Source organism: Felis catus, chromosome X (genome assembly GCF_018350175.1).
Source record: "Felis catus isolate Fca126 chromosome X, F.catus_Fca126_mat1.0, whole genome shotgun sequence".
Classification (NCBI taxonomy): Eukaryota; Metazoa; Chordata; class Mammalia; order Carnivora; family Felidae; genus Felis; species Felis catus.
Genome location: NC_058386.1, coordinates 16,738,378 through 16,764,490, shown reverse-complemented (window position 1 = coordinate 16,764,490; position 26,113 = coordinate 16,738,378).

Here is a 26,113-nt window from a genome sequence, read left to right as displayed (position 1 = left end):
AAAGCAATACTTTTTACTAGACCCATTTCCTAAGTACTCAGCAAGTACTATGGATTCAGACTATTTTTACAGCAACACAATAATGCCATCATTTTATATTAATATGGGCATCTCTAGGGAGCTTGTCAGCAATGCACACTGTAGGCCCCACCCCCTACCTGCATTTTACCAAAATCCCCAGGTGATTCATATGCTCATGGATGTTTAAGAAACAGATCTAGAACAGTGATTATCAATCCTGGCCATGCATTTGAATTACCTAGGGAGGTTCTCAACATTGTAGCTATCCAGGCCCCATCCTAAACTAATTAAAGCAGTGGTCTTTGGTTATGGGTCTTAGGCACACCCTTGTTTTAAAAGCTCACCAGGTGTTTCTGATGGGCAGCCAGTTTTGAAGGCTGCTGACAGAGTATGGAGGTTAAGGAGCAGGGATGTTTTTCAGGGTATCATTCTCTGCCTCCCTCTCTTCTCTTTTCTCATGAAATATTGGCCTCATAAGTATGTTAATCAAATTCACAATTAATATGGAGAACAAACTGAGGGTTACTGGAGGGGTTGTGGGAGGGGGGATGGGCTAAACGGGTAAGGGGCATTAAGGAATCTACTCCTGAAATCATTGTTTCACTATGTGCTAACTAATTTGGATGTAAATTTTTAAAAATAAAAAATTAAATTAAAAAAAATTCACAATTAAAAATTAAAGTGCTTTTCCTTAAGCAGCCACATGGGTATGGCATGAACCTGTGTCCCTGCACATTATCTCTTCATGCCTCAATAGAGAGCCAAAAAAACTGTCTTATTGGCTCTACCAAGAATTCTCTGTATAACCTCAAATAAGTCACCCTCTCTGAGCCTTCATTTGGTTTTCTCTCAAAGAAATATAATTTTATATACCCTTTTGGCCTCTCAAGGTGATTATATGATAAAAAGGAGTAGCGTGAACAACTGTCCTGGTTTTTAGCAAAGTTCCATGTCCCAGAACACCTCTCAGTCATAGACAAAACGAGGTCATTGGTCACACTAGGAAGAACTGATGTGAATCACTAAGACATGCCTAGAGGGCTTTCCTTGTGTAAGATTATACCTGGTTCCCAAGGCAGGCCTTGCTAAAGAAAGCTTAAAAGTGCCAGACTAATCTGACATGCAAAATGTGTAAATGGAGAACCTACCAATTGCTCCTGAACCCTCAGAAAGAAGAAACTGTGTTTCAGAGTCTTTTGAAATCTGATTAGCCGTATCAGTTGTTACAGACTCAGATCCAGCCTAGAAGGCAAAGGCCAGATTTTAAAGGATATAAGATCCTGGAAGATAATAATGCTAATGATGTGAAAAATCCCCTGCAGCCTGAAGCACCATTAGGAGAAAACTGTGAAGCTTTAAAAAACAAAAATAGGGAAATTTTCCAGTCTTGCAAAAAAAGAAGTCAAAAGCTTTACATTTGTTTCAAGCATGTCCCCAAGGTGGAATAAGATCATGATCCACAAAGCTCCCTGAGCTCTCAAGGGTGTTGATGGTGGTGTGTGTGTACACAGGAAGCAGTAGATCCTTGCAACTCCAAAAAAAAAAAAAAAAAAAAAAAAAAAAAGAGGTGCCTTTAAATGAATCATTATTACAAAGAACCACCCTATTGATTTCCACTAAGATCTGTGGAGGAAATCTTTTCAAGTAAGCTCTACAAAAAACTCTCGTGACTTAATGGCGCTGCTAGAAGCAGAGTTTTCATTGTATCCCTGTAAACAAACCAGGCCTTGATTTATAAAGCAAAAATCTTGGCCTTGCTTGGACTCTTACAGTAGCCTCCCAATTTTTCTCCTGCGGCCACTCCTGCCACCCTTGTATTTATTGTCTGATCTGTAGGTTCAGGTGACAGACACAACACCACTCTCTTGCTCCAAAGTCTTCAGTGACTACCCATGGCCTGCAAAGCAAAGATCAAAACTCTTAACAAGGCCCACAGAGCCTTCCCTACTCTTCTTTTCCATCCTTGTTCCTTACTTCACTCTCCCACATAGTCACCATGGCCAATTAGACACGGTAATTGGTCAGCTCCATCTTCAGTTGTTTGGGAAGCTTTCCCTGCCCCCATGCAAACCCACCAAGGGTGGATCGCTCATACGTATTATTATAACACCCTGTTCCTTCCCTTCTGGAAACTTCACAGTCCATAATTATACATTTGTATGTAAATATTTGATCAGTGTTTCTTTTCCCGTGGACTACAGGCCATATTAGCACAGAGGTGGTATTTTCTCTCCCTTTTGTAGCTCATATTTGTATTAGCATATTGGCACACAGTAGGTACTCCATTTATATGTTGAGGGAGGGAAGGAAGGGAGAGCAGAAATGAGAGAAGGAGGGACAGAGGGAGAAAGTTAGAGTTATTAATATTTTTCTCTTTTATAAGGGAACATGTATTTTAATGGTAAACTGCATAGTCTATAGCAGGGATGGGCCTATGTTTTCTGTAATGGCCAAATAGTAAATAATTTTGGCTTTGTGGGCCATAAGGTCTCTGTGGCAACTCCTCAACTCTGCCATTATATAATGTGAAAGCAGCCACAGATAATACATGCATGAATGGGCTGTGTTCTAATAAAACTTTGCTTATGGACACTAAAGTTGGAATTTCATATAATTTTCATATATCACAAAACATTATTCTCCTTTTGATTCTTTTTCAGTCGTTTAAAAATGTGAAAAACATTTTTAGCTTACACCATACAAAAACAGGCTGCAGCTGGACTGGATTTTGAGACCAAACTGCCAAGCCTTGGTCTACAGCACACTCTTCCAGGTTATCTGATTCTGATTCTCCGGAGCGACTGACAATTCCCCAAGTTGTAGATAACTAACACAAATGCAAACTCATTGTTGTCTGTAGTCACTTATTTCTGTCAGGTAGAGGGACAAGCTCTGCCACCAATGCTAAAGCCAGCTTTGCAAACTTTTATAATTCATTTCAACATGCCTTTACTCCATATATATTTATACTTCTGTGACTTCTCCCTTGGCTTCTTTATTATAAGCTTCTCTCACTTCATTCATGAGTTAAAGTCATTAACTCATATATTCATCATATATATATATATGTATATATATATGTAATGTTTTAAACTTTTGTTTAAAAATCCCTCATAGGGGCGCCTGGGTGGCTCGTCGGTTAAGCATCTGACTTCGGCTCAGGTCATGATCTCACAGTCTGTGGGTTCGAGCCCCGCATCGGGCTCTGTGCTGACAGCTCAGAGCCTGGAGCCTGCTTCCGATTCTGTGTCTCCCTCTCTCTCTGGCCCTCCCCTGCTCATGTTCTGTCTCTCTCTGTCGCAAAAATAAATAAAAACATTAAAAAAATTTTTTTTAATCCCTCATAATACCTTTTACCCAGCTGTCCTTTCCCAATACAGTAAGATCTGTGATAGAACCTAGAGTAAATTCTGTGGCTTCCTTTCAAATATACCCTCATGCTAAGGCGAAAGCTCACAGTCACTCTTTATTAATGCATTAATGTGCCTCATTTATTTATACTGGCCCCCATGTCAGAAAGTAATGATTTTCAAGGAAATATATACATAGTATATACACAGGGAAAATGAAGGTGAGTTGAATCCAAGAATTCGATTAGTACACAAAATACAATGGCAAGAGATGGGCAATAAATTAAACTCTCAAATATCTAGAAATAGACACAGAGAAGAAACACAATCAGTTAAGTTTATTGCCCACTGTCCATGAGACAAAAATATACCAGGAGACTCAGGAGAAAGAAGAGTTGTTTGGGGTAGGAACACCATAAAGAAGTTTCTGCCTCAGGTTCTCACAAAGAAGCAGCCTCCAAAACCTGCCACTGGTTATTAGTTGAGCTCTTACTAGGCCCAGGCCCAGTTTTAAGCACTTTGTAGGCCTATTGTTCATGCCACTGTTTGAAGGAATTTCTTAGCCAAAAATTAGACCCTAAATTGATTAATTGCTTCTTTATATAAGGCAATGAAAGAGAGATTCAGAACACAAAAAGACAGATACAAAAGGGATGTTATATATATATATATATATATATATGTATATATATATATATATATATATATACATACACACACACACACACACACACACACACACGATGGAATATTACTATTATTCAGCCATAAAAAGAAAGAAATCTTTCCATTTGTGACAACATGGATGGAGCTAGAGGGTATTACGTTAAGAGAAATAAGTCAGACAGAGGAACACAAATACCATATGATTTTCCTTATATGTGGAATCTAAAAAACAAAATGAATGAACAAACAAAACAAAACTCATCCATACAGAGAATGGAATATTGGTTGCCAGAGGGGAGGGGGGATTGAGGGATGAGCTAAATGGGTGAAGGGGGTTAAGAGGTGTAAACTTCCAGTTATAAAATGCCTAAATAATGGGGATGTAATATACAGCATGGTGACTATAGTCAATAATATTGTAGTGCATATTTGAACTTGCCAAGAGAGTAAATCTCATTACAAGAAAAAAATTTGTATGGTAAGGGATGGTAACTAGATTTATCATAGTGATCATTTCACAATGTATACAAATATCAAATCATTACATTGTACACCTGAAACTAATCAATGTTATGTGGCAATTTTTTAATTTTAATTTTATTTTTTTTCCATCATGATAAGTACACTCTTTAATTCCCACCCCCTATTTCCCCCATCCCTCTGCCCACCTCCCCTCTGGTAACCATCAGTTTGTTCTCTATAGTTAAGAGTCCGTTTCTTGGTTTGTCTTTTTTCTTTTTGCTCATTTGTTTTGTTTCTTAAATTCCACATAGGAGTGAGATCATATGGTATTTATCTTTTTCTGACTTATATACTCAGCATTATACTCTCTAACTTTATCCATGTTGCAAATGGCAATATTTCATTCTTTTTTGTGGCTGAATAATATTCCATTGTATAACTACCACTTCTTACTTATCCATTCATCTGTTGATGAACACTCGGGTGGCTTCCATAGTTTGGCTATTGTAAATGATGCTTCAATAAATGTAAGGGTGCATGTGTCCCTTTGAATTAGTGCTTTTGTATTCTTTGGGTAATTACTCAGTAGTGCAATTGCTAGATCATAGGGTAGTTCTATTTTTAACCTTTTGAAGAACCTCCACAGTTTTCAGAGTGGCTGCACCAGTTTGCATTCCCACCAACAGTGCAAAAGTTTTCTCCTTACTCAGCATCTTTGCCAACACCTGTTGTTTCTTGTGTTGTTGATTTTAGCCATTCTGACAGATGTGAGGTGGTATCTCATTGTGGTTTTGCTTTGCATTTCCACGGTAATGAGTGGTGAGCATTTTTCAAGTGCCTGTTGGCCATCTGTGTGTCTTCTTTGGAGAAATGTCTGTTCAAGTTTTCTACCTATTTTTAATTGGATTATTTGGTGTTTGGGTGTTGGGTTGTATAAGTTCTTGATATATTTTAGATAGTAACCCTTTGTCAGATATATCATCTGTAAATATCTTCTCCCATTCAGTAGGTTGCCTTTTTGTTTTGTTGACTGTTTCCTTCACTGTGCAGAAACTTTTAATTTTAATGTAGTCCCAATAGTTCATTTTTGCTTTTATTTCCCTTGACTCAGGAGACATACTAGAAAAATGTTGCTATAACCAATGTCAGAGAGATTACTACCTGTGCTCTCTCTAGGATTTTTATATTTTCAGGTCTCACATTTAGGTCTTTCATCTATTCTGAGTTTATTGTTGTATATGGTAAAATAAAATAGTTCAGTCTCATTCTTTTTCATGTGGCTGTCCAGTTTTCCCAACACCATTTGTTGATGAGACTTTTTCCCATTGTATATATTCATTCCTCCTTTGTCACAGATTAATTTACCATATAATTGTGGGTTTATTTCTGGGTTTCCTGTTCTAGTCCATTGTCTATGTGTCTATTTTTATGCCAGTACCATACTGTTTTAAGTCTGCAATTATGATACCTCCAGTTGTGTTTTTCTTTTTCAAGATTGCTTTTTCAAGGTCTTTTGTGGTTCCATGCAAATTTTACAATTGTTTGTTCTAGTTCTGTGAAAAATGCTATTGGCATTTTGATAGGGATTGAATAAAATGTGTTGATTGCTTTGGGTAGTATGGAAATTTTAATATTTGTTCTTCCAACCTATAAGCATAGAATGTCTTTCATTTATTTGTGTCATCTTGAATTTCTTTTTTTTACGGTTTTCAGTGTTTTATAGTTTTCGGAGTATATAGGTCTTTCACCTCTTTGGTTAAGTTTATTCCTATTTTATTGTTTTGGTGAAATTGTAAATGGGATTGTTTTCTTAATATCTCTTTATGCTATTTCATTATTAATGCATAGGAATGTAACAATTTCTGTATATTGATTTTGTATCCTGTGAATTTATTGAATTTGTTTATTGGTTCTAGCAGTTTTTCAGTGGAGTCTTTCAAGTTTTCTATATATAGTATCATGTCATCTGCAAATAGTGAAAGTTTTAGTTCTTACTTACCTATTTTATGCCTTTTATTTCTTTACGTTGTCTGAGTGCTGTGGCTAGGACTTCCAAGTACTATGTTGAAGAAAAGTGGTGTGAGTAGACATCTTTGTCTTGTTCCCAACCTTAAGGGAAAATTCGCTCTCAATTTTTCTGCATTGAGTATGATGTTGTTGGCTGTGGTTTTTTCATATGATGCCTTTATTATATTGAGATACGTTTCCTCTAGACCTACTTTGCAGGTTTTTATCATGAATGGATGTTGTACTTTGTCAAATGCTTTTTATGCATCTATTGAAATGTTTCTATGGTTTTTATCCTTTCTCTTATTGTTGTAACAGATCACGTTGATTGTTTTGCAAATATTGAACCATGCTTGCATCCCCAGCATAAATCCCAATGATCATGGTGTATGATTTTAATATATTGTTGGATTCAGTTTGCTAATATTTTGTTGAGGATCTTTGCATCTATATTCATGAAAGATACTGGCCTGTAGTTCTCTTTTTTTGTTGTATCTTTATCTGCTTTTGGTCTCAGGGTGACACTGGCCTCATAGAATAAATTTGGAAGTTTTTCTTCTTCTTCTTCTATTTTTTGGAATACTTTGAGAAGAACTGATATTAACTCTCTTTCAAATGTTTGGTAGAATTCACCTGTGAAGACATCTGGTCCTGGACTTTTGTTTGGGGGGAATTTTTTACTTATTCAATTTTATTGCTGGTGATGGGTCTGTTCAAATTTCCTATCCCTTCCTGCTTTAATTTTGGTAGGTTATATGTTTCTAGGATTCATCCATTTTTTCTACATTTTCTGGTTTGTTGGTACATGGTTTTCATGATATTTTGTTATAATTGTTTGTACTTCTTTGGTAGTGGTTGTTATTTCTCCTCTTTTATTAGTAATTTTGTTTATTTGAGTCCCCTTTCTTTTTTTATTTTTATTTTTGTTTAATTTTTTAACATTTATTTATTAGTGAGAGACAGAGAGAGACAGAGCATGAGCATGGGAGGGGCAGAGAGGCGGAGGGAGACACAGAACCCGAAGCAGGCTCCAGGCTCTGAGCCGTCAGCACAGAGCCCGACGCAGGGCTCAAACTCATGAACTGTGAGATCATGACCTGAGCCGAAGTTCGTCACTCAACCAACTGAGCCACCCAGGCGCCCCCTCTGTCTTTTTTTTTTAATGAGTCTTGATAGAGGTTTATCATTTTTGTTGATCTTTTTAAAGAACCAGCTCCTGGTTTCATTGATCTGTTCTATTGTGGGTTTTTTTAGTTGTGGGTTTGTTTTTTAGTTTCTGTATCATTTATTTCTTCTCTAACCTTTTTTTAAGTTTATTTATTTATTTTGAGAGAGGGAGAGAGTATGCAAGTGAGTGGGGGAGGGGCAGAAAGAGAGAATCTCAAGCAGGCTCCACACTGTCATCATGGAGCCCACATGGGACTTGACCTCACAAACCGTGAGATCATGACCTGAGCCAAAACTAAAAGTTGGACGCGTAAACAACTGAGCCACCCAGGTGCCTCTATTTCTTTTCTATTCTTATGATTTCATTTCTTTTGCTAGGTTTGGGTTTTGTTTGTTCTTCTTTTTCTAGATCCTTTAGGTGTAAGGTCAGGTTCTTTATTTGAGATTTTTCTTGTTTCTTGAAGTAGGCCTGTGTTACTATAAACTTCCAACTTAGAACTGCTTTTGGACTATTTTGGACTATTGTGTTTTCATTTTCGTTTGTTTCCATATAATTTTTTTTATTTATTCTTTGATTTCTTAGTTGACCCATTAATTGTTTAATACCATGTTATTTAACCTCCATGTATTTGTGGTCTTTCCATATTTTTTCTTGTGGCTGATTTCTAGTTTCACAGCATTGTGGTCAGAAAAGATACATGGTATTACTTCAATCTTTAAAAATTTGTTGAGATTTGTTTTGTGGCCTAACATATGATCTATTCTGGAAATTGTTCCATATGAAGTTGAAAGGAATGTGTGTTCTGCTGTTTTAGGATGGAATGTTCTGAATATGTCTGTTAAATCCATCTGGTCCGGTGTGTCACTCAAAGCCACTGTTTCCTTGTTGAATTACTGTTTGTATGATCTGCCCATCAATGTAAATGGGGTGTTAAAGTTGCCTACTATTATTGTATTGCTATTGATTATTTCTTGTATGTTTGTTATTAACTGTTATATGTATATGGGTGCTTTCATGTTGGGTGCATGTTTACAATTGTTACATCCTCTTTTCTGGATTGTCCCCTTTATTATTATATAGTGTCCTTCTTTTCCCTTCTTACAGTCTTTGTTTTAAAGTCTATTTTGTCCAATATAAGTATTGCTACTCTGACTTTCTTTTGGCAACCATTTGCATAATAAATGTTTCTCCATCCCCTCACTTTCAATCTGCAGGTGTCTTTTGGTCTGAAATGAGTCTCTTGTAGGCAGCATATAGATTCGTCTTATTTTTTATCTATTCTGTCACCCTGTGTCTTTTTATGGGAGCATTTAGTCCATTTAAATTCAAAATAATTATTGATAGGTATGTATTTATTGCCATTTTGTGACTTGGTTTTGGTTGTTTTATAGATTGTCTCTGATACTTTCTTTTTGCTTTTGTTTTTTTTTATTTGTCATCCTCTCCCTTATGGTCTTTGTTTCCTCTCAGAGTGTCCCTTTTAATATTTCTTGTAAGACTGGTTTAATGGTCATGAATTCCTTTAGTTTTTGTTTGAGAAAATTCTTTATTTCTCCTTCTATTCTAAATGATAGCCTTAGTAGATAGAGTAATTTTGGCTGCAGATTTTTCCCTTTCAACACTTTGAATATGTCATGCCACTCCCTTCTGACCTGCCAATTTTCTGTTGAAAAATCAACTGATAGCCTTACGGGTTTTCCCTTGTATGTAACTGCTTTCTTTTCTCATGCTGATTTCAATTTTTTTTTCTTTATCACTACTTTTTGCCATTTTAATTACTATGTGACTTGGTGTGGGCCTCCTTGGGTTGAATTGACGGCGGGGGGGAGTATCTCTGTGCCTCCTGAATATCTGTTTCCTTTCCCAGATTAGGGAAATTTTCAGCAATTATTTCTTCAAATAAATTTTATACCTCCTTATCTCTCTCTTGGTCTGAGATCCCTATAATATGGATGTTAATACACTTGATGAAGTCACTGAGTTTCCTAAGGCAATTCCAAATCTCCATAATTTTATTATCTTATTTTGCTCAGCTTGGTTACTTTCCATTACTCTGTCTTCTAGGTCATTAATTTGTTCCTCTGCTTCATCTAGCCTGCTATTTATTCCATCAAGTATATTTTTTAAATTTAATTTATTGTGTTCTTTATCTCTGGTTGATCTTTTTTTTATCTCTGTGTTAAAGGTATCACTGATGTGCTCCACTCTTTTCTCCAGATAAAGTGAGTATCTTTATGAACATTACTTTAAATTCTCCATCAGGCATATTACTTATATCCATTTTGCTTTGATTTCTTGCTGTGGTTTGGTCTTGCTCTTTCATTTGATAGATGTTTCTCTCCTCATTTTGTCTGATTTTCTGTGTCTGTTCTGTGTTTTAGGAAAGTCAACTACTTCTCTTGCTCTTAACAATAATAGCCTTATAAAGAAGAGGTCCTGAAGTGCCCTGTAGTACAGTGTCTCATGTTCACTAGGATCTGTTGCTTCAGGGAGTGTCTCCTATGTGTGTTGTATGTGCTCTGCTGTTGAGTCTTGGCCTGTTTTTCCTGTAGTTAAGTTGTTTGCAGAGGTTCTTTTTGCCTATTGTGGGCAGCAAGGTGTGGGGTGGTCTGCTTGTGAATCAAGACCTGACCCCATAGATTTCAGAATAGAGGTCCTGCAAAATGCATGAGTCAGGATATGTGTTGTTGGCAGGGTTTGCACCAGTCTTCTGGGGGAAGGGACCACAGAGCTGGGACTCAGAGCAGCATGATCAGGAAGGGCAGATTCAGCCAAGCACAGAGGTGGGGTTTGGGGTAAGCAAGTTAGGGAAAGAGTGTGGCCACCCCACTGGTTCCCACAGGTGGCCCTTGTTTATACTGGGGTGGGGAGGGAAATGGTGCCTGCCAGCTCCTTTGTTCCTGGAGGGGCCTCCCATTGATCCCTGTCTCTCCAGGCCTTGTTCTGAGATGAGCAAATCACTCTCTCTCCCATATGTCCCTGGTGTTTGCTGTGTCTGTCAGGGGATGCTTATCCTGCTATCTCCTTAAGGGCAGAGACTGTGCTTCCTTATACCTTCCAGGCTCTCCCAGAGCTGAATCCCCTGATTTTTAAAATTCCAGGCTTTAAGTCCTACTGGTTTTCTCTCTTTCTTTCTCTCTTATTTTTAAGTCCTACTGGTTTTAAGAACTCATGAAATTCAGCCCCTCTCATTTTCAAAAGCAAATAATACTGAGATTCATCCTCCTTTTCATGGGCTCCTGGTATAAAAGTCTGTTTTCCACCCTTCTTCACACCATAGGCTCCCTTCCCACCATGGACAACCATGTTCTGTTTTACTCCCAGGCTGCATCTTTACCTTCTTCAACCTGGCTTCTCCCCTGCATTTAGTTGTGAAGTTTGTTCTACCAGTCTTCAGGTCATTTGCTGGGTTATTTATGGTGATATGGGTGTTATCTAGTTGTATCTGTGGAGCAAGGCGAGTTTAGGGTCCTCCTACTCTGCCATCTTCCCTGTTATATGGCAATTATACCTCAAAAAAAAAAGAATTATGCTGCCACAAGCTAAGGAACTACCAGAAGCCAAGAGAGAAGCCCTAGAACACACCCATCCCTAGTGGCTTCACAGGGCGTGTGGTTCTGCCAACAACTTGATCTTAGACTTCTAGCCTCCAGAACTGTGAGACAATAAATATCTGTCCTTTTAGCCACCTAGTTTGTGGAACTTTGTTATAGCAGCTGTAGTAAATGAACACATATTTATAATTATTTTCAGCAGCCTCGCTCCTGACAGCCATGTCATGTTAACTAAGTGGTATAACTAAGTAAAGGACAAGAATAGAATCATGAGAGCCACGCAAACTGGAAACATTTTGTTACATGTCCACACAGGAATTATGGGGTTGTATTTCTAGCAAATCATCACCTTCTAAAAGCTTACACTTCCTGGTTTGGTCAGCATCTACATACAGTATTGACTCCCCTGTACATTTTCAATAAATCCTTACTGGCAACCCATATTTGGCTATGCCCACAGCAATTGTAAAAAACTAAAAACCACCAAGCCAGGACTGGGGCCATCTGAGAATGACTCAAGGCACAAGCTGCTGTCAGTTAGAAGTCTAAGTAAATGTACAGCAAAATAACGCTCATATATTCCCCATCTTTTGGTGTTATTACATAATCATAGACTTTTAGACCATACTTCTAAGACATTTTGTTACAGTCCCACAAAAGCTTCACATAAATCCAGGCCCAAGGAATTTAACCACAATTATTTTCTGGTGAATTAAGTTCCCTGAAGATTTGTCTGTGGCCTGTTAAAAGAATATAATTTTATAGCCATTTACGCCTATCTTCCAGAATTCATTCTTTCATGTGACATAATAATAAATAAAAATTATTTTAAAAGATATTTAAGGTATGTATTTTTAAATGACATCTGGCTAATAATCCTGTCTGGAGACAACAGTCTCTGGATTCCCATGAAAATGTCTATGAAGATATAGAATACACGTACACACTCCATCCTTGTTTAGTTGTTTTTTTCCTTTTACTTAGCCTGTTTCCCTCACTTCCTCTCTAAATAAATTGTATAAAGAACAGGCCCTGTCACAGTTCAATAAATTCTGTGAGAAACAATCTATAATGAACATATATTATTTTAATAACCAGAAAGGAAAAATATACTTGCATTTTAAAAGTTAAGGTTTATCTTTTCAGAAAGAATTGAGAGGCAAACATGGAAGGCAAGAAGATAGACAGACAAAAAGGTACCCCTGAAATGATAATAGCAAGTATTGGCTAGACCTAAGCTGTCTTCTTTCTCTTATTAAAATTCAAATATTCGTAAAGATCCAAAGGACTTGTACTAACAACTCATGTTTAAATTTTAATTGAATTAATAGTGAATAACAGTTCATCCCCACCACCCCAAATGGTTGTTTTTAAGAATTATCAATTTATGGATTGTATTCACAGTTCCAAAATGTAAAAACTACATAAAGTTGTTAAAAAATAGCACCAGCACAGTAGGGCATATTTAAGAAGCTGCTTCTCAGTTCTGCCCACGTTGCTTTTCTGGCTTATGCTGAAGTCACTAGGGAGACTCTCATGTCCTCTCAGCAGCAGCCAGCGCCTCAAGATTTTAATTTTAAAACACCTGTATGGAAAAAAAATAAAATAAAATCTAAGCACCTTAATTAGGATTACATTTGCAAAACTCCCTTGTTAGTTTTCCAGTTAAGGACTTTGTGAAAATATTTTTAGTCATGTACAAAATGAAAGGAACTAGGAGGCTAATTAGCATGAAATTCCAGTTTCTCTCTAGGTGGAAAACAAGGTGACTTGTTCTAAAGCAATTCAAAAGAAGGTCATCTAGTGTTATATAGGCTGTCTTTGTAGGACATTATGTCCTATATTTTTGCCATCTTATTTCTAAAAGGTGTTTTATAAAATAATCATAAAAGGGTGGTATCTAGGGAAACAATATTGCATCTGTTTTTTTTAAATATGAAAATCAGCAAACTAATTTCAGTTAGTTTGGAGAACAAATGTGCTGAAATTATATTCATGTAAATTTGACTTTAGAAGCATGTAAATATTCTATAAAACAAAATTACATTTAAAAGTAATTCTTAAAATATTCAAAAGTAAAATGACATGAATTAACATAACTATGTATCCAGTTGGTGTCAAAACTGGACAAAGAACTATCCCAAGTGACTTTAAGACAAAATTATGTGACTCTACATCCTTAACTAGATATAGCCTAATGACAAAAAAAGCCCAGTTAAATTTGAATTTCAGATAAACAACAAATTATTTTTTAGTATAAGTCTGTCCCAAATATTGGATGGGACACCCTTGTACTAAAAATACTTATACTGACATAAATATTCATTGTTTTTTCTGAATTTCCAGTGTAACTGGGCATTCTATTTATTTATCTGGCAACCCTACATTGGGGGAAACTGGTAAAAGATACACAGGATTTCTCTGTACCACTTTTGCGACTCCTGTGAATCTGTAATAACTTCAATTTTTTTAAATTTAGAGAATAAAGTTTGAAAAATAGTTGATTCGTGAAATGAAAATCTAAATCTTCTCAAACTACCCATAGCTGAAGAAAAAACGGATACCTACAATATTTTTTTAAATAGTAAATGCAAAGAAGCAGTAGTCCCAGGGTTAAGACCTGACATGAAACGATTTAAGATGAGGGCAAGGTGAACTGAGGACCTAAGAAACTGTTCTTTACAGGTGAATGTGTTACTGCTAGCTAACTGAGAAGGTAGGAAGAGACAGAAATCATTTCTCTGTCCTTGGTGCTAAACTGATAATAAAGAAATTTTATTTTAATCCAATACAATTATATCTTAGTTTAAATCACACCTTAAATTGTTGTGAAAAGCAGGACTTGATAATTTTTTTCCTTTAGAAAATCCTGCAGACCTGAAATTGCATAAAAGCCAATAACAGCAGAAAGTGAAAGTTAGGAATATAAAAAAAGTCTCTTCCAGAAAAACAAAGTGTTTCTTATCATTGATATAATTTTTTCTTCAATTGAGGAATTGTTTTTACAGAGTACCAAGCTGTTTACTCTGAGTCATTTTGACCCTAACCTAAAGTGGAGAATCAAAAATAGCAATGCCCTCCTTCCTAATCTCAGTCACATTTTCAATTTGTGAAAAAAAAAAAAATGAAGGATCAACTTTCTTTATCCTGGGTTTGGGGGAGGGAAATAAGGTAAGAAGGAGAGAGTACTATGAGAGTGGACAAAAATACCACAGCACCAGAACACATGGTGAGTGGGTAGAGTGGGAGAACACTACAGAAATGGATATGTATGACCTCACCATGAGCATCTCGAAAATATCATGTAAAGATGGAAGGATTAACAGCTTATTCAACACTGTGTGTATAGATGTACAGAGCCGAACAAGAGCTCAGTAGTCATTCCTTGCCTGTCACATTCTTCATTGAAAACTGGTGCTTAAAATTTAAGATAGTTTTAGGGCTGCCTGGGTGGCTCAGTAGACTGGGTGTCCAACTCTTGTTTTCGGCTCAGGTCATGATCTCACAGTTGGTGAGTTCAAGCCCTGCACCAGGCTGTATCCTAACAGCACGGAGCCTTCTTGGGATTTCTCTCTCCTTCTATCTCTGCCCGTCTCTGGCTTGGTCTGTCTCTCAAAAAATAAATAAACATGATTTTAAAATTTTAAAAAATTTAAGATAGTTTTGCTCAGATAATTAAGTGTATGTTTTTAACGCAAATGTTCCAATTAGCAACATGCCTTAAACAGGTTTATCGTCTTGAAACCAGTGTAACCCTACCCAGCATATGGGTACTACTTTGCAGAAAATCACCAGACAGGGAAAAAGTCAAAGGTTTTCATGGTAAACATTGTGCAAAAATTTAAACCAAAAAGTTTATCAAGCTCCTGCTCTTTACTTAGCTCTGAGATAGATACTAGGGATTTACAAAGATGAAATAATGTATACCTCACCTACAACAACCTTGTATTCAATTTGGAGGGAAGATAAAATCATACAAAGTTAATAACTTCATCTAAGAGCTTTAAAGATTTGAAAGTTGACATCATCCATACATGATAAACATTTGCTCCACACTTCTACATATTCTACCGTCTGAGTTGCACAGTATCCCTGTGAGGTAAGGTTTTTTTTAACCCGTGAAAACTATGGGAATTCAGCTCGGACAAAGAAACCAACACATTCTTAAACAATTCTTCAAATGGTGTTAATTGATTTAATCTGCTGACTTATAGGGATGTGCAAAGTAATTGACCTCTTGGGGGGCATATTCATATCCCCCAAAATATATTACCAAATCTGTGGTATATAGTAGATACTCAATAAATTCCATGGAAAACAAGTTGCATTAATGTATTAATAAATGTTACTCTTAAGGAAACTGTGAGAACAGTATATACCTCTGTGTGATAACCATTGTACTCGCCCAGTGCTTGACACAGGATTTCAGTATGTAGAATTAAACTAAACTGGTAGAAGACTGACCCTAATAATAGTGTTTACTATATGCCAGATAATGTGCTAAGCCCCTCTGTATTTCTTGCCTCATCTGACAATTTTATGAGGCATGGGATGTTGTTATTATGCCTTTTTTTTCCAGAAAAAGTAAAGTGACTTCAGGGAGACTAAGTAACTTTTCCAAAGTAACACAGATATTAAGAGCTTATGATCTTTTCATTATACATCCAGTAGACCATAAAGCTAATAGTTACTTTAGAAATTTAGAGTGAGATATCTCAGCCTCAGGCTGGGATGATCAGAAAATGTTTAATGCCAGAAAAAAAATAGAAAACAGGTCACCAAAGTGCCTGTGAAATTTGATAAAGTGAGAAGAGGACACTCCAGGAGAGTGAGGCAGAATGACCATATTCACAGAAAGAAAAATCACACAATGAATGTGTATTAGAGTAACATCAGCAACTGTAACAAACAGACCCCAAAATTTCAATGACTTGTTAAGTTGATTTCTTGCTCATTTGAAGTCCAAAGAGTATATTTCTAGGTATAAGATTGCCTTCCACATGGTCTTCAGATACCCAGACTCCTTTAATCTCATGGATATACCAGCTGCAAAATCTTGGCATGTACTGTTGGATCCTGTGCACCTTTCTGGAAAGCAAGGGAAGAGAGAGCATGGAGAAGCATTCTAGAAGTTTTTAGAGGTCAAGCCTGGAAATGGCTCATTTCACTTCTATTCTTTTTTTTTTTAATTTAAATTCCAGTTAGTTAACAGACAGTGTACAATTTAGTAATTCAACACTTTGATACAACACCTGGTGTGCATCACAAGTATAATCCATAATCCCCATCACCTATTTCACCCATTCCCCCACCCACCTCCCCGCTGGCAATCATCAGTTTGTTCTCTATGGTTAAGAGTCTATTTCTTGGTTTGCCTCTCTCTCTTTTTTTCCCTCTGCTCAGTTATTTGGTTTATTAAATTCCACATATGAGTGAAACCCTATGGTATTTGTCTTTCTCTGACTTATTTTCCTCAGCATAATACTCTTTAGCTCCATCCACGTCACTGCAGATGGCAAGATTCCATTCTTTTTTATGGCTGAGTAATATTGTGTGTGTGTATATATATATACATATATATACATATATATGTATATATGTATATATACATATATATGTATATATATACGTACATATATATGTGTACACACACACACACACACACACACACACACGTACCATATCTTCTTTATACATTCATCACTTCTACTTTTATTCCACTGGTCTAAATTCAATACCGTGGCCACATACAACTATTATGGAGGCTTAGATGTATAATCATGCAGTGTTGCTGGAAAGAAGAGAAGGCACAGCAATCTCATCTACAGTATGCAAACTATATGTTTTTCCTTGTCCCATAGAATGCTCTTATTCACTTCTTACAGTCTGGTCTAGTCTTTGGTGTCATTTATCACTGAATAACAAGAGTTGACTGAAAAGGAAGTAATCAAACATAATACTCAGCCTAGAATTAGCAACCACCTACAGTCTCTTCCATGAATATCTACCTTCTTCTGGAATTGTGTTCTCATTTGGGGAAAATGAGACTTTTTCAGCAATATAAGGGACATATAAAAATTACCTAGCCAGGGGCACCTGGGTTGCTCAGTCAGTTAAGCATCCGACTCTTGATTTTAGCTCAGGTCATGATCTCATGGTTTGTGAGATGCACGCTGACAGCACAGAGCCTGTTTGGGATTCTCTCTCTCCCTCTCTTTGCCCCTACCCCCTTAAAAATAAATAAGTAAATATTTTTTTAAAAAATTACTTAGCCAAAGGAACCCTGTACAAAACACAAGAGGAAAAGGCAGAAAAAGGAAAGGTAATGGGCACATGGAATCTAACCACAAAGAGAATGTCATTTAGGTTTATGAAAGGAGAGGAAAATGGAAGAACTAAAGGATAATTAAGAGTATAATAGGTATAGAGCACATACCAAATGTGTATAGAGCACATGCAGAGTGAACATGAAAAAAATATTTTATTCAAGGGATATGTGAGAAAAGTTAGGAAAGAAGAGAGACAGAGGGTTAAAGACAAGATTCACCTGTCACCATAAAAACAAGGTAAAGAGAACTTCTAATACAAATATATTGACAAAGACATTTGAATTAGTGTTTTCTGACATACTGCTCAAATGGGGAATATAAATTCTTACTTTCCCCCATACCATTCATCAGACCCCAGGATTGCTCCAAGGCATCCCAACAAATTTCAAAAAGATAATGACAATAAGGCTGGAAATGCCAAAACTGGTGTCTATATATGTTAACCTTGTTCCTACCCCTCCCATTCGCTCTTTCATAAAGTGGTTTCTCTCCTCACCACATCACTGAAACCATTCCAGTCAAGTTCACCAACTAGCTCCATCTTGCCAGATCCAGTGGTCACCTCCCTGTCCTCAAACTTAATGTCCTCTCAGCTGCACTCAACACAGTTGATCACTCCCTCCTTCTTGAATATTTTTTTTGTGGTTTCAGTGACATCACACATTCCCTAGCTGGTTCATTCTTCACCTTCTAAATGTTTATAAGCTCCAGAGTCCTGTTCTTTGTCTTACTTCAATGGGCTCATGCAGTCCTATAGCTTTAAATACCAGTAATATTCTAATACCCCTAAACTGTATCTTCTGCTAACATGACATATCCTCTTGGAAATCAGGCTGCTCTAAAAGGTTCTTTAAATTACTGACTTAGACCAAAAATCCATAATCTCCTCCCTCCACAAAATACATTTCTCCATCTGTCTTTTGCATTTTGGTAGATGATACCATCAGTCACCCAGCTGGTCAAGCCAAACCTTAGGATCACCTAAGTTTCCTTTCTATCCTTCAACCCCGCAGCCAATCTCACAGCTATGCCTTCCAACTCTACTTGCAAAACATCCCAAATCTGTCCATCAATGCTGTTCCCCCTGATCCATGCCATCATCACCTTTCACCACAAATATTTCCTAAAAGATCTCCCTTCTTCCATTCTTGGCCCTTTCTAAACTCAGAAGTCAGTGTGATCTTTAAGCCATAAAGCAGATAGTGTAATTGCCCTGATTAAAAATCTTCTCATGATTTCCCATTGTTCTTAAAATCTAAACTCTTAAGTATCACTGAAAAGTATCTACCTTCCTAAACTCATTTAATGAAACCTTCCCTACCTTACCATGTACCAGCCACACTAGCCTTCTTGTATTCCTCAACCACACCAAATCCTCACCTCTTCTAAACTAGCTCCTATTGCATTGTCTTGGTGCCCCATTTATCTCATTCTTACTATTTATGGTAACCTTATTTAATTTACATATTAGTTTCCTTATTAATTATTTGTCTCTTTCATGAGACCATAAGATTCATGAGAGTAGAAGATATATCTAGGTTGTTCACTCCTGTATCTTTAGTATCTAGTACCAATAGCTTATTGACATGGTCCTTAATAAAAAAAAAATTGTTACATGAGCAATTTAGAGGAAGAAATGTGTCTCCTTTGCCACCTGAAACTTCCACCAGTACTGTATTCTGATCAAGGTTTGAAATCTGCTGAGATTTTATCAGAGAGAACAGCACACTAGAACTCTAAATTGCTGTCAGGCAGTGGTGATCCAAATAATAGTTTAAGTAAAGCTGTTTTGGTTTGGAGAAGGGGCATCAGGTAAAAAAGAAAGGAAGCAAAAAAATGTTGCTATGTGCCACTGGGGCTCAGAGAAGCCAGAAGAGGGTGAGGCATAGAACTCACAAAGTAAAAGTTTTAGAACCACCACTCTTGGATTTCACTTCCCAGCCCATAATAACCACCAAAGTGCAGTCATTCTATTTCCAGGTTTCTATTTCTAAGCTGTAAGAATAGAGCGAATTTTAGAGTATTTCAGACTTTCACAGGAAAAAAAAAGATTACCTAAAAATATTTTCACCTTTGCCAAGAACTGCTTCCAAACACAAACCTTAGCTTGTCACACCTGCCCCATTTCCCCCTTTTCCCTTCCTTGCTACTACCTATTGCCTCACTGTGCCAGATACATCTGGTTCCATAAGAATTAGTGAACATGTCCCAAATAATTTGAGCTTTTCAAAAAGAAAGTGTTCCAGAAATAAAAATAAGGTGCTAAATAGTTACAAGTCATTTCTACCAGAATTATTGTTGAGATTTTCTATTTTTCTATTTTTAAGTCTTCACCCTTATGTTTTACAGAAGATAATGCCAAAGCATGTGATATTTCACCATATGATTAGTTCTCAAATAAGGGACACAAAGCTAGTATTATCTGGAGTCACATTTCCTATTTTCTCTTGAAAATCTGCACCAACCTACAAGAGAATAAAAACTTTTTCTCTGTCCAAAGAGTCTGACAAGCTGGATTCAATCTCTCTGCATTATATGGTTTTTAGCTATTAGATTTAAATTTTCACTCGCCTAACACATACTAAGTACCTACTATGTGCCAGGTGTGGCAATCAGTGCTCTCACACTCCCTTTTTTTAATCTTGATAGCCATCCTCTGAGTAAGATATTGTCACATTTTAGAGATGGAAAATTTGAAAATTAGACTTTAACTTGACCATGTTTGTAAAAGCCATGACCAATGATACATAGACAGACAAATAAATAAAAATAAAGACCATGGCAATTGTTGTGTGCCTATCATAGGTGACAGGCAGAATAATGAACCCCTAAAATTTCCACACCTTAATCTCCAGGACCTCTGAATGTGTTGCCTGAATGATAAAAGGAACTTTGCAGATGTGACTAATTAAAGAATATCCAAGAATATCCTAGAATATCCAAGTGAGCCCAATGTAATCCTAAGTGTCCTTATATAAGAGGGAGGCAGGGGAGCCCATCGGGGTAAGAGATATGACGATGGAAGCAGAGATTGCAGTGATACAATTGTTGGAAGGCGGTCACAGCCAAGGAAAACAGGAAACCTCTAGGACCTAGAAAAGGCAAGGAAACAGATTCTCCTCTAGACCTTCCAGAAGTAATGTAACTCTGCCAACACCTTGATTTTATCCCAGGAGACACATTTTAGACTTCTGACATCCAGAACTGTGTGTTTGAAGCCATCAAGTTTATAGTAAATTTTTACAGCAGCAATAAAAAACTGGTCACTGTACATCCTTTAAACCTCTACATTATGTTCCTATGTTTAAGTGTGGCACTAACAAGGCACCTGTGTGGCTCATTCAGTTAAACATCCAGTTCTTGATTTTGGCTCAGGTCATGATCTCATGTTTCATGAGTTTGAGCCCTGCGTCAGGCTCCAAGCTGCCATTGTGAAGCCCGTTTTGGATTCTCTTTCTCACTCTGCCTCTGCCCCTCCCCTGCTTTCCTGCATTCTCTCTCTCAAAATAAATAAACTTAAAAAATATGTGGTACTAGAAACATGGCAAAGAAGTAGAAGGACCCGAAGTTCCTTCATCTCTCAAACACAGCAGTATTGAGGCCAGAAGACTTGGAATTTCAGGAATCCAGGCTACAGAGTGACAGAAACATCTCCAGTGTCCCACAGGGACAACTTGGCAGGCCATAAGTGCGTGATTGTGAATTGGGAGAGATAAAACAGGCAGCGTAGGCATGAAAGGGAGGGATCCCCTTCTGTGGAGAGACCGAAGGAGGAGAAAGAGAGGCTGTGGAAGTGTAGGATTACATTTGGACAAGAGAAAAACCTCCCCAGACCACAGACCAAGGAACAGAAAAAAAAAAAACAGACAAATAACCAATTTCTCAATTGCAAACAGCCTTAAGAGTGACAATCCAGAGTTGCAGGACTTTCTCCAGACTGGGGCCTGCAACCCTGTACATGTGCCTGGCAGGGAGGGGGAGACAAACCCGGGCTTGGTATCAAGCTCAGAGGCACAGTCGGAGAGAGCAGTTCCCTCCCTTGAGTGCTGTGGGAAGAAGGTAGAGAGCCACACCAAGGACATAAAACCCTGCAGGCACCAGCCAGCCAAAGGCCCGTGGTTGGCTGGGTGGAGTGGCACTACCCAGGAACTGGGGCACATGGAGCAGGATCTTTTAAGACATTGGGGTTTGAATCCCAGCCGAGCACCTGGGAGGTGCAGGAGACTGTGGAGACAAACTGGCTCTCTCGCACCCATGCAGCACTGTGAGGATGGTCTGAACAGAGTGGTCTGGGACACCCGGTCCAGGGAGGAGAGACCAGGGTGTCGCCATTTTTCTCCCCATCACCAACAAGGTGGGGCTTCAGGGAACAGGACAGTTGGCTGACAGTGGAGGCAAGACCCACCGACACCAAACCACGACCCTCCATGCCTGGTAACTGCTGCTGTACCTGAACAAGGTTGACACTGACCAAACCAGACGGCCCCTCTTTCAGACCAGCACAGCCACCAGTTCCAAGGCACCATCAGATATCTGTCCAGTGGTTTTGCATTTTCTGAATTATATATAATTCATTATATATATAATTATATATTTTTTCTTCTTTCTTTTCTTCCTTGTATTTCTTCCCTTCTCTATTCTGATTGTTGGTTTCTTTAAGCAGACATTTTTACTGTATACTTTTTCCACCTCTTCTATATCTCCTTCTTCTTTATTTTCTTTCTCTCTCTCTGGAATAAGCCATATGGTTTCTCTGATTCTCTGCCTGGTCAATTTTGTTTTCTTTTCTTTTTCCCTGCCACTGTCGTTTCTCTCTTTGTAAATTCCCACTCCCTTTTTAAATTTTTTCCAGGGTTACTCCAAAGAACAAATCAAAGCATACCTAGTGGAATCTCCCAAACACAACTATGAGTAGGGAGATAAAGCAACCAGAGTCACAACAGAGCATGCAACACACTCCAAAAATACATGCTGAAGAGCCAGGCCCTGGCTCTTTGATCCCTATGATCCCTATGATCCCTTTTTAATATAGTAGCGCTCACAGGTGTAGGACACATAACAAGGTATTAAAACACACAAAAGACAGAAAACTAGCCAAAATGATGAAATGGAAAAATTCTCCTGAAAAGAAATTCCAGGAAGAAATGACAGCTAAAGAATTGCTCAAAACAGATATAAACATTATCTGATCAAGAATTTATAATAATAGTCATAAGATTAATAGCAGGGCTTGAAAAAAAAGCATAGAAGACAGCAGAGAACCTATTGCTGCAGAGATCAAGGAACTATGAAATAGTCACGACAAATTAAGAAATGTAAATGAGGTACAAAATAAACTACAGGCAGTGACAGCAAGGATTGAGGAAGTAGAGGGGAGAATAAGTGAAATAGAGGGTAAGATTATGGAAAATTATGAAGCCGAGAAAAAGATAAGAAATACTAGACCACCAGGGGAGAATTAGAGAACTAAGTGATACAATGAAATGTAATAATCTCCATATCATAGGAGTTCCAGAAAAAGAAGAGAGAGAGAAAGGGGCAGAGAGTTTACTTGAACAAATTATAGCTGAGAACTTCCCTAATCTGTGGAAGGAAGCAGACATCCAAATCCAGGAGGCACAGAGAACTCCTTTCATACTCAACAAAAATAGGTCTTCACCAAGACATATCATAGTGAAACTGGCAAAATACAAAGATAACGAGAGAACTCTCAAAGCAGCTAGGGACAAACAGGCCTTAACCTACAAGGGTAGACACATAAGGGTAGTAGAAGACCTGTCCACTGAAACTTCACAGGCCATAAGGGAGTGGCAGGACATATTCAATGTGCTAAATAGGAAAAATATTCAGCCAAGAATCCTTTATCCAGCAAGGCTGTCATTCAGAATACAAGGAGAGATAAAGATTTTCCCAGGCAAACAAAAAGTGAAGGAGTTAAGGACCACTAAACCAGCCCTGCAAGAGATCCTAAGGGGGACTCTTGAGTGGAATGCTGCAAAGACTACAAAAGACCAGAGACATCACCACAAGCATGAAACATACAGATAACACAATAACACTAAATCCATATCTTCCAATAATCACTCTGCATGTGAATTCACTAAATGCCCCAATCAAAAAACATAGGTTATCAGAATGGATGAAAAAACAAGATCCATCTATATGCTGTCTACAAGAGGCTCATTTTAAACCTGAGGAAACCTTCAATTGAAAGTGAAGGGATGGGGAACCATCTACCATGTTAATAGAAGTCAAAAGAAAGCTGGAGCAGCCATACTTATATCAGACAAGCTAGATTTTAAACAAGAGTTTGTAACAAGAGATGAAGAAGGGCACTATATCCCAATTATGGGGTCTATCCATCAAGAAGTACTAACAATTGTAAATGTTTATGACCCCAACTTGGAACAACCAAATATACACATCAATCAATCACAAACATAAGCAATCTTACTGAAAAGAATATGATAATTGCAGGGGACTCTAGTAGTCCACTTACAACAATGGACAGATCATCTAGGCAGAAAATCAATAAAGAAACAATGGCCTTGTATGATACACTGGACCAAATGGGCTTGACAGATATATTCAGAACTTTTCATCCAAAAGCAGAATACACATGCTTCTTCAGTACACATAGAACATTATCCAAGATAGATCACATACTGGGTCACAAAACAACCCTCAATAAATACAAAAGAATTGAGATCATACCATGCATATTTTCAGGTCACAACGCTGTGAAACTTGACATCAGCCACAAGTGAAAATTTGGAAAGTCTCCAAATGCATGGAGGTTAAGGAACATCCTACTAAAGAACGAGTGGGTCAACCAGGAAATTAAAAAGAAATTAAAAATATATGGAGGCAAATGAAATGAGAACATGACAGTCCAAACCCTTTGCAACTCAGCAAAGGCAGTCCTAAGAGGAAAATACATTGCAATCCAGGCCTATCTCAAGAAACAAGAAAAATCCCAAATACAAAACCTAACCACCTAAAGGAACTAGAAGCAGAGCAGCAAAGAAACCCCAAAGTCAGCAGCAGAATAAAATACTAAAGATTAGAACAGAAATAAACAATATAGAATTAAAAAAAACAGTAAAACATATCAATGAATCTAAGAGCTGGTTTTTTCAGAGAATAGACAAAATAGATAAACCCCTAGCCAGACTTCTCAAAAAGAAAAGACAGAGAACTCAAATATATAAAACCATGAATGAAAGAGGAAAGATGACAATCAACAACACAGAAATACAATTATTAGAGAATACTATGAAAAATTATATGCCAACAAACTGGACAACCCAGAAGAAATGGACAAATTCGTACATACCCATACACTACCAAAACTCAAACAGGAAGAAATAGAAAATTTGAACAGACCCATAACCAGCAAAGAAATTGAATCAGTTATCACAAATGCCCCAACAAATAAGAGTCCTGGGCCAGATGGCTTCCCAGGGGAATTTTATCAGACATTTAATGCAGAGATAATACCTTTTCTTCTCAAACTGTTCCAAAAAGTAGAAATGGAAGGAAAGCTTCAGGACTCATTCTATGAAGCTAACATTACCTTGATTGCCAAATCAGACAGAGACCCCACTAAAAAGGAGAATTACAGGCCAGTATCCCTGATGAACATGAATGCAAAAAGTCTCAAAAAGATAATAGCAAATCAAATTCAACAGTAAATTAAAAGAATTAGTCACCATAATCAAGTGGGATTCATTCCCGGGCTTGCAGGGCTGGTTCAATATTTGCAAATCAAGCAATGTGATACATTACAATAATAGAAAAAAGGATAAGAACCATATGATCTTGTCAATATATGTAGAAAAAGCATTTGACAAAATGCAGCATCCTTTCTTAATAAAAACCCTCAAGAGAGTTGGGATAGAAGGAACATAACTTAACATTATAAATGCCATATATGAAAAGCCCATAGCTAATATCCTCAATGGGGAAAAACTGAGAACATTTCCCCTTGATGAGGATCACAACAGGGATGTCCACTCTCACCACTGTTGTTTCACATAGTATTGGAAGTCTTAGCCTCAGCAGACAACAAAATGAAATAAAAAGCATCCAAATTGGCACGGAAGTCAAACTTTGACTTTTCGCAAATGACATGATACTCTACATGGAAAACCCGAAAGACTCCACCAAAAAGCTGCTAGAACTGATAGATTAATTCAGCACAGTCGCAGGATATAAAATCAATATACAGAAATCGGTTGCATTTCTATACACCAATAATGAAGCAACAGAAAGAGAAATCAAGAAATCGATCCCATTTACAATTGCACCAAGAACCATAAAGTACCTAGGAATAAACCTAACCAAAGATGTGAAAGATCTGTATGCTGAAAACTATAGAAATCTTATGAAAGAAATTGAAATGGAAAAACATTCCATTTCATGGATTGGAAGGACAAATATTGTTAAAATGTCAATACTACCCAAAGCAGTTTATACATTCAATACAATCCCAATCAAAATTGCACCAGCATTCTTCTCAAAACTAGAACAAACAATGCTAAAATGTGTATGGAA